This window comes from Trichosurus vulpecula, chromosome 3, assembly GCF_011100635.1.
Source record: "Trichosurus vulpecula isolate mTriVul1 chromosome 3, mTriVul1.pri, whole genome shotgun sequence".
NCBI classification, from domain to species: domain Eukaryota; kingdom Metazoa; phylum Chordata; class Mammalia; order Diprotodontia; family Phalangeridae; genus Trichosurus; species Trichosurus vulpecula.
In genome coordinates, this window is record NC_050575.1 from 250,447,508 (window position 1) to 250,455,686 (window position 8,179).

Below are 8,179 nucleotides of genomic sequence, written 5' to 3' on the forward strand. Positions count from 1 at the left end.
AATGAGGAAAGAAATGAGGAAAATTGATATGAAGGCTGCCCTTAGATGATTAATAGCATTTCTGCAGTCCAAAAATGGGTGAGGAGGGCCCTCCAGGTGATAAATATAGCGGGAGTAAAAGCACTGAAGCCAGAAAATTTAACTTATGTTCTGGGAACATGGTAACTCTAGTCAGTTTTATACATAATCAAACACATCAGGTTATGTGGCAATATAGGAGTGACTTTAGCAATCACAGTATCACTGCAGTGACAACTGTTGGATTTTTCAATAACTCTTTTCTTAGTGGCCCGGAAGTTGAAGAGTAAAGGACAGGAGGTAACAAATTTCGTCAGTAAATGGCAGCCTATCAGCCAGTTAGGAAAACAAGTAGTCCTCGTAGGATACCATATTGGAAAGAGTATTGTGTTTGAAGTCAGAGGACCTGGGTTTAAATCTTGGCCCTGCCACTCACTACTTGTGTGATCTTCATACAATTTTCTCTGGGCCTCAGTTTCCCATCCATAAAATAATGAGGCAGACTAGATAACCTCTAAGTCTATGGTTCTTTAGTGTGGTTTATGGAAGGAAATAACACATCAGGATACATACTGGAACAAATGATGCCACTAGAGAAAAGTTTATTTTTTCTTTCTGGGCCAGGAACCTGGGGAGTGGCCTGGATCGGATGAGCTGCCAGTGAATGTTACAATCTGGAGCAGCTGGTCTCAGATCTGATTCGAGGGAGTGCTTGACTTCCTGGATCATTTCTGAGGCTGATCTAGTGTCTGATGTAATGCATGGACCTGGCCAATGGATCAAGTCCTCCCACCTAGGGTGCTATTATTCTTCTGTTGTTTGGTTTAGTCTAGTAACATTGTTTCTGGAGATTTTTCAGGAAAATAACAGGCATAGAAATAATTTTGACTGATCAGCAAAACATCTGTAAAATGAGGGGGTGAGAGAAGGCCTGTGAGGTAACTTGTAGCTCGAGGGTCCTATGACTATTTGGTATAAATGTTAGTTCCCAAAATAACTGCAAAACTTTGAATACTTTTTGGGGGAAATAATATGAAAATTTGAATCTCGTTTGGACTGATTATTTGTCCGAAAGAGTTACTGTCTTGTGGTTTGTTAATTCTTGTTAATTTTGAAACCTTTTGGGAGTGGTTTCCTATCTTGCCTTTCTCCCTTTCTCTTTGCTTTCTAATTTAGCCCTTTCCTCTCCTCTTCTCTTTCCCTGCCCTCTCCTTTCCTGTCCTGTGCTGTCTTGCTGTTTCATGTCCTGTTCTGTCCTGTCCCCCCTTCTCTCTCTCTGTCTCTCTGTCTCTCTCTCTCTCCCCCTCCCTCCCTTCCTCCCTCACTATCTCTGTAAATCACCATAAAAAGAGTTGAATTTTATAAACTTTATGAAGCTTACCTTTGAAGCTTGGGGGTAGTGGTGGTGGTGATTTGCTTTCTCTGTCCATAGTGGTACAAAGCTCTCTTAAACTGAGAAAATGTAAACTCTCCATTTTCATTATACCCTCTAACTGTATCAGTATTCATAAAGATCTTGCTAAGAGCTAAAATGTCAAAATTGAGAATTTATTTTTGTAACCATAAGATTTAACTAAGACTTTCTTCCATTACCAGAAGCATACTGAAATGTGCCTTCTTTAAGTAAGAGATTAGAAATTCTTGGAAACACTAGATTTTATAGCCCTTACTATAATTTTGTAAAATTTAAATGTGAACATTAGTGCTGATACTTTTTAAAGAGAAATTGATAAAAATGCTTTAGATACTAAACAATTCAAGGTAGTTAGTTCCTGTATGAATAATGTATTTGTTTACAGATCCTTTTTATAAACAAAGGGATAATAACTGTGAACCTTTTTAAATATGCCAAGTTATGTCCAGATGAAAAAACCGTGTAAAATGCCAGGGATCCAAAAGCCCTGAAAAGTAATATTTTAAAAAAAGTTTTTTGGTTAGCAGTATAACACAATGTTTGTTCTTTAACCTCTGGGGAAGCATCAAAGCAAATGTCTTCTCATCCAAAAAGGGAAAAAGCATTTTTGGAACCCTTTCTTTCATCCAGCACTAGAAGCTTTGGTGGCAATATTTCGGGAATGGAGAACATCTTAGGCTCAGGAGTGTGCTGGAGCCAGCTCAAACTGGTTCATGAGAGCTGATTTTTAAATTTTCAGTGTGAGAATTTACATCTTGGAAATTGGCAAATGCTACAAATCGGGGCTTGAATTATTGTTTTATTGATTACATAGACCTAAAGATGTGTTAATAATGCAGATAAAACCTTAAAATGTGATTTTACCTTTTTTCCCCAGAGAAGTGGTTGTTAAATATTTACCAGCCTATCCCTGTCTAGGATCCACTGGAAGAATTTACAATTTACCCCCTTCCCACACAGATTGTAGAAAAGATGACAAAAATATCCTGGAAAACCATGGAAAGTCAACTTCTTGTTAAGTATTTCTTTTACCCTTTCCTTAGTAACACCATCTTTTGGAGTCTCAGGGACTAAATAAATATGTGCCTTATTTGTGTAGCCTTGGGAAAGTGATTTTTGTCCGTGGCTGATTGGCCAGTGTGGCTTTAGCCTTATGAGAGTAAGGTCAAAGTCCAGAGTTCAATATGGGCCAGTTAACCTCATTCTTTTCCCTGGCCAAAGTCTGACACTCTCCCTCAGCCAGCTGTCTTCCAGATGTGTGCCTTTGGTGATGAGCATTGGGCAGGAGTGTGAATGAAGTGTAAATACGTCACTAATTACTGAAAAGATGACTTTAAGCCCCTGAAGCCTTTCTAGACTGCTCAGAAGAGGTGGGAGAGAGATGGACTGAAGAGCCAAGAACATTCTAGGAATATGTCATCTTGAAAATGATTCAAAGGTAGGAGTGGGATGAGTGAACAAATACGATTTTAACTCAATATTTCTGATACAATAGAGACTGGTATAATAAAAATGAGACAATAAGGGACTCTGGGAGCAATCAGTTAACTCCCCAAACTGAGAAAGGTTCAATACTTAGGACCTGAACATTTTCAATTATCTGCAAAATATAAACAGATCTCAGGCCTTGAACAGAGGTACAACATGGTAGTCATGTGGAGCAAACTCTCTTTCTCTTGTCTGTCTTTTTGTCTGTCTCTCTTCACCAAAAGCATACTTTTGGTATAACTTCCTAACTTGCATTGATGGTAACTTCATCCTTCCAATGTTGAAAGAACGAGAATGGAGAATTCTATTCTGCAGCAGTTTCTCACTGATATGAAAAGACGGATGAGGTGGAAATGATGGGAACTTAAGGGAGAAGTGGCCTCTCCCTACTAGAATTTGTGATAGATAGGAGTGGATAGTGGACACAGTTTAACTTATGGATTTTAGGACAGTAGATTTCAGAGGATTCTGCAGAAAGGTAAGCTCCTATGTAGTGAGATTATATGGGAGAAGTCAGTTGGGAAGGAATAGGGAATTCAGAATGAAATTCTAAAATCATATGGGAAAAACTTCTGATGAAGAGGAAAAATGGGAGTTGCTGCAGAAACCAATACAGATCTTAGAAGATTCACCCATCATTTTAACTTTTGAAAGGATATGTGCAGAATATGCAAGCAAATGGGATGTGACAACAGAGTATGCATCAAAATTGACCTGATCCTTAAAAAAAAAGGATCAGGAATGCTAAAACTCAGAATGAACGGAAGCTGACAAGGGAAACTAAGGACCACCAAAAAGGTTATTTTTATTTGTTTTTATTTCTTTGCTTCTTTAGCTTTATGGGTGGGGGGAGGGAAAGGGTCAAAGAAGGAAAACACCAAAGTTAACCATGGATGGGATGACAATACCCGACAATATAGAGAAGGTAGAGATGTTTCTTATTTAGTTTCTGTTTTCTTTGTTAAGAGGAGTGATTTCTGGACTGAAAGGAACAGAATAGAAATGACTAATAGGAAGTTGATGTCCACAATCAATAAGGTGATATTAAAGGAGTACTTACCTACTTTGAAGAATTCCCATTATCTGACTCAGATGAACCACATGAAAGAACTGGCATACGTGATTGCTGAATGCGGTCAGTGATAGTTCAAAGATTATTGAGAACAGGAGAGGTATTGCCAGACTAGAAATGAGCCCATGTCCTAATTAAAAAAAAAGAGGAACAAAACAGAATCTAAAAACAGTGGGTCAACGAGCCTGACTTCTGCTGGGAACCTGCTGATGGTGTGGCCACTGCCAACACTTCTACAGTCACTTACTAATCGAGGGGTCTTGGGGAAAATCCTCTTTTACTTCCTACTCTCCATTGATTTTTTTCTCCTTTTTCAAGATCCTTAAAACCACTAACATAAGGGAAAAATTCTGTCCTCCATTCTGTTCACATTAGCTTCCTCTTTCCTTGACCTGGCCAGAAATACACTTCCCAAGGCCTTTAACAGTTTAGGCCTTCTTGTAAGGCAGCCAGTCCAAGCCTTGCCAGAAGGGCTGTTATATCCAGAATTAATTCACATGTCATACAAATGTTGAAATACAAAGGACGAGTGTGTAAACAATTCAGATACAGTATGTGAGTTGTTCCCTAGTTTCAAATCCTTATTTGTAAAGGCCTTTGACTGCAGTGAATTAGGTTTTCAAGCAGTCATGTAAGGAAACATTAAATGAGAAGCAGCATGGCATAATGAAAAGAGTGCTGGACCTGAATTCAGTAAAGTCTTGGTTCAAATGCCAGCTCTAATATTTAATATATAACATAATAGCATACAATATGAGACAAACTATAATGGGACAAAAGAAAGATCGCTTCTAACTTGGGGATCAAATAAAGCTTCATGAAACAGGCAACATTTGAGCTTGGCCTTAAAGAAAGAAAAGGAGAAACTAGAGATAAAATAGTAATGTGTTTCAAGCATATAGAGTGGGGAACCTGGACAAATCCATGAAAGTTGGAGAACAATAGTAACATAGAGTGTTCCTAAAGTCTGACACATAGGCAAAAATGCATATTTTCAAGAAATGAATGAAATTTTCAACAACATTTTATTTAATTGGAATATTAACAAATAACATCTTCAATATGATTTCCATCATTTGTGATGCAAAGGTTGATGTGCTTTGCAAGATTCATGTGAACTCGATGCAATAACTCCACATTGCCGTCAATTTTAGGGCATTCATTCTTTATGCGTTCAATCAAGTGTGTTACAGCTATGATTTTGGATTTTGAGTACACCTTCTCCTTTAGCATACCCCAGAAAAAGAAGTTGCTGAACAACGCAGAATCTTTGGTGAAACGGTTAATGAGATGTTAATGAGATTGCCTATGTGTCCAGACTTTAGGGACACCCTGTAGTTGTTAGTATATAATGTCTATGACATACTCATCTCATAGGGCTGTCATGAGACCTGAACAATAAAATAAAATCAAAGTCCTTTGCAATTTGTGGAGCACTAGATAAATAAATGAAGAGATAATTGTTAGCATTTAGATAGCACTTCAAGGTTTGCAAAGTGCTTTAATGCCAAAACAACCATGAGGTACATATTATTATCCCTATTTTATGGATGAAGAAACTGATGGCACTATTTTAAGAAATAAAAATTACTGGAACGAAGGCCAACCAAGAATCATCTGTCTCTTCAAGAGTGTAACTTATTACCAGACTAAAAACTCAGACACTAGAATTATTATTAAAAAGAGATGAAGAATAAATTATAATTATTTACTAGAAATAGTGTTCATCTGATTTTTTTTTGCACAGCAAGGTATTCTTGTCAGAATATTTTGTAAAGAATATATAGCTTTAATTTATTAAAGCATTTTGACTGTTTTGTGTAATTAAGAACTTTCCTATTTTAAGAGCCCTGTATTTGATTATAGAGTTGGGAACTGATACAGGTTTTATGACCTTGGACGAATCTCTTTAACTCTGGACCATAGTCTTTCTCTATAAAATGGAACTTGTAAAAAAAATGATCTTTAATGTTCCTTATGTCATATCATTCTAACCCATGGCTGTTATTTTGCATCCGATTTACATTTTTCCCCCTGAAATAAAAGGGAGATAGTAGTAAATAATGCTGGAAGAATGGACTGGGAATGTTCTCAGGCCTGTCAGCAATTGAAATTAGAGCTCTTTGGGATAGAACATGATTCTCCTCACCATGGCAACTGGAAAACAGTAAGAAGATTAGGGAAGGATCTGCCAGTCTAAACTAGAGCTGTCAAATGATAGACGCTCTATGTGAGAACGAAGGTCCCTGCCATCTCTACATCTTATCATCTTATGATTGTGTGGATGATAAAATGTGAATAGCTTAAGAGAGGTCTAGAGACTTGTGAAACTAGAGGGGACACTTGAAAGCAGCTCCTGAAAAAATCAATTTACCCTCTTTAATACATTTCTTATGGACATACTGCTAGATAACACTACTGGGAGTCAGAGAACCTGAATCACAGTCTTGGCTCCCCCACTAATTAGCTGTGGAGACCTTGGACAAGCTGCTTAATCTTTCTAGCTATCAGTTTCCTCATCTGTATCAGTAGGGAATTGAACCAGATGATCTTTGATGTTTCCTCCAGCTCTAAAAAACAAAAGTTTTAAGAATATCCTAAGGGAAGGTGAGCAGCAAGAATTTTGCTGAGTCAAAGTTCAAATTAGCTAGAAAAGGAGGTGAAAGACTCTTTCTCAGATTGCCTGCTTAGGCTGATATTTCAGCTATTCTAAAAGTACTCCTCCTGTGAATAAATTTGGGACCACAAAGGGGACTAGACTCTTTTGCTGTTGATATTCAAGGAAATTGTTGTTCTAAAAAGACTTTTTGTGTACTGAGGTAGTGAAAGAATGCCTTGGCCTTGTAGTTCATCCTGCATTGGCAAAATCATCTCCCCAATGTACAGATCTAACCATGTTACCCCACTACTCAGAAATGATTGTTTCCTCCTTGGTTTTAGGATAAAATAGAAAACACTAAGCCAAGCATTTAAGGCTTTTCATAATAATCCAATCTATGTTTCTAGCTTCATTTCACAGCACTCTCCTTTATGTACATTCCCAGACAAATTGAATTATAGGTAGTTGTTCTTCAACTTCCATGCAGGCTCCCCATGCCTGGAACGTATTTCTATTTCATCTCCATTTTCTGAAATCCTTTTCTTTCTTTAAGACCCGCCTCAAGTACTGCCTGCTTCATAAAGATTTGCTTGACCCCTAATTTAGAAGACATCTTTCTTTTTGTCCCATTTTAGTTAATCTTATGTATAGAGAGAGAGCAGGTTAGGGGTAGTAAATTATAAATTTCTTGAGGGTTTGAAGTTCTTTATAATCCCTAGTGCCTAGTGTACTATAGGCACTTGAAAGCTTATTAAATTTGAATTTAAACTTTCCATTGGCAAAAAATGTTATAATTTTTTTGTTGGACTTGTTGTTTATCCTTGGTCCTTGAAGAGGACCAATGACACCAGGAGGTGAAGTCTCAACTTGCAAGTGAATCGCATTTAAGTGAGGCAAAGCTATGCAAAGTCATCAGCCCCACTCTCTCCCTCAGAGTCATCAGGGTCCAGTGGCAAGACATAGGTCAGGATGAGAACTCCTGGTAAGAGAACTCCCTCTATTAATGCAAATATGCAACATTTTTACAACATAAAAATATTTGGAAAATTGCTTAGGGGTACTGAGAGATTAAATGACTTGTCCTGAGTCACACAGCAAGTATCTATCAGAGTTGGTACTTGAACCTGGGTCTCTGCAACCCTGAGGCCATTATTGGAAATCCACCTAACCACACTGCTTCTCTTGTTATAAATTAGCAAACAAACATGTAATCAGCCTTTCAAGTCTGTTTTGTTTTGGTTTTGCATGCCACTTCATATTCAAAAGCAGACTTCTAACTGAATATTTGCTTAAGGGGGTGGAGTTAGTGTTAATGCAGGGGGAGAAACAGACATAGCTCCATACCCTCAGCATGTCCCTGGTTTTCAGCTTGTTTCCCTAGAGAATTTGGAGACTTTCCTTTGGGTGAAATTGGGATTTTCCTTAGTTTGAGCTGAGATCTTATATTGCTTCCTTCAGAAAAGTTTATTCATTCTTATGCATTTTCTGGTATATTCTAATCTATAGAATTTCTTCATTTTCTTTTTGCTGTGCTGCTTGGATAAATGGGTTTGTTACTTGTAATAGTCTTGTGTAACTAGCATTTGGT